Genomic DNA, 2,476 nt, shown 5'->3' on the forward strand with positions numbered 1-2,476 from the left:
CCTCCTCAACACCTCCTCCACCTCCATAGTGCTTAGCGAAGCTCTGCCGGAGTACTGCAGCTCCATCAACACCACGCCGTCGTGCTGCTGCTGGTGCCATCTCCCTCAACCTCTCCTCCCTTCCTTGCTGGATCAAGAAGGAGGAGACGTGGCTGTTCCGTACGTGTGTTGAACGCGGAGGTGTCGTCCGTTCGGCGCAGGTCATCGGTGATTTGGATCACGTCGAGTACGACTACATCATCACCTTGCAAGCTTCCGCACGCGATCTACAAGTGGTATGTAGATGCAAACTCTCTCCCTAGACTCGTTGCTTAGATGAACTCATAGATGGATCTTGGTGAAACCGTAGGAAAAATTTTAATTTTCTGCAACGTTCCCCAACAGAACCCACGCTGCTTCTCAACATGGATGGGACGGTGCTATCCAATGTTGGATCATATGCTAGCTGCTGCAGCTGCTGAGACCCCCTTTGCTGGCTAAGTGAGTCGATCTGCTCCTGCTACCGCTGGAATTTGACTGCCAATTCCGTGTGCACTGATTCTAGGCCTTGAAGGTGTTCATAGTCTAGCTTCCTCTGCTCCTCCTCCATCTTCCTCTTCTTCTCCTCCGCAATCTTCTTTCTCGAACGAGTTCTGTAGTCGGCGTTCCAGTCCAAAAACCCCTCATACCACGGAATAGCGCCCATGCCTCGTGTTCTTCCCGGGTGTTCAGGATTTCCCAGGGCACGCGTAAGCTCATCATTCTCTCTGTTGGGCTGGAACACCCCCGATCGAGCCTCTTCTATTGCAACAAGTAGCTTATCTTCGGCTCCGTCCAGACATGCCTTCTTCGAAGCTTTGCCTGTCTTCGGGTCCAACTCCCCCCATGCACATAGAACCAAGTCCTGCACCTGGGGGGCCAGCTCAATGTTTCTGGAGTGACACCTGCATCCTCCATCTCTTTCTCAGACTTATCCCACTTAGGCATTCCCACCGCATAGCCACCTGGCCCCAGCTTATGGAACTTATCCTTTTTTGCGGCATTGGCCTTGTTTATTCTCGACCGTTCCTTAGATAATTCCGAATCCTTGTATTTCACGAAATCGTCCTAATGAGCACTTTGCTTCTCTAGTGTTCCCTCGAATACTGGAGTCTTCCTTCCTCCCTTGACGTACTTAGCCCATTCATGATTCTTGTGGTTTTTGAATGCAACCGCCATCTTCCTAAGAGCAGCGTCCTTGACTTTCTCCACATCTGCATCTGTGAAATGATCTGGTAGGGTGAAATGTTCCATGAGCGTTTCCTAAAGCAGAAGTTTTTGTCTGTCGTCGACAAAAGTAACTCCTGGACGTGGCTTTGCTGGCTCTCTCCATTCTTGAAGGGAGATCGGGAGTTGGTCCTTCACAAGAACTCCGCACTGACGAATGAACATGTCCGCAATCTTCTTAGGCGCTAATGGTTCGCCATTAGGTTTGATGGCCTCGATATTGTACTTTACGCCCTCCTTCAACTTTTTGTTCAGGCCTCGTTTCCTGTTGCGTGAAGATTTGCTCGATCTGGATGGCTGAAAGAAGAAAGATTGATTCATTAATATATCTTCAAGTCATTTAAAACATGTGATGATCACCAGATGCCTGCTTATATAAATATATATACCTCGCCGGTCTTTGTTTTTTCAAGATCAACATTTTCTTCGTCATGTTCATAGTTCATGACTTCATCAATTCGGTCGTCACGATCGAATATCATATCACCCTCCCCGGTGTTGTTTAGATATTCGGAGCCGTCATAATCTTCTTCATTCTGATCATCATCTGGCCCGCGAGGATTGCGTATGATATTGAACAGGGCCTCTTCTCCCTCTCTACCGGTATTGTCTGCCATAGGTTTTGTTTAACTAATCCAAAAGAAATATATTCAAATTACAATGCATGGATGCAATCAATTAATAAGGAAAAACTAAATCAATCATAGTACATAATAAGCATCATCGAATATAATCTCGAATACGTCATCTCGAATAATAGACATAATCTCGAATACATCGTCTTGAATCTCTACTCCTATAAAAATACGAGTTGGTGATGATGGTGTGCCTGCCTTGCTTCAATTTCAACCATCGGATCTGCATCCAACGCACTGTAATCAATCTGTGGTACATTTTGCAAAAAAACGCCCGCTGCATCACACATTTGCAAATAAGCCCCCTCAGTCCATCTTTCCTGTTCGAGTCTCTGCCCCACCCCCACCAGGTAAAAAAACAACTATCGACCTTATCCATCTCCTCTCCAGAATGGGAGGCATCGTACAAACCGCCGCCGACAGCGCTGGAATCGATCCAGCGATGTGGCAGCTGCCGGCGCCGTTCAACCCCTGCCCCCCTCCCCACCCCTCCCCCCGCCTTATGCCTTCTACCAGCCCCACCTCTCACCACTGCGACGACACCATCCTCCTCGCCGTCTCCTCCGTGGCTCTGCCCCCTTCCCCGTCCGATGCCA

This window comes from Triticum dicoccoides, chromosome 5A, assembly GCF_002162155.2.
Source record: "Triticum dicoccoides isolate Atlit2015 ecotype Zavitan chromosome 5A, WEW_v2.0, whole genome shotgun sequence".
Taxonomy (NCBI): Eukaryota; Viridiplantae; Streptophyta; class Magnoliopsida; order Poales; family Poaceae; genus Triticum; species Triticum dicoccoides.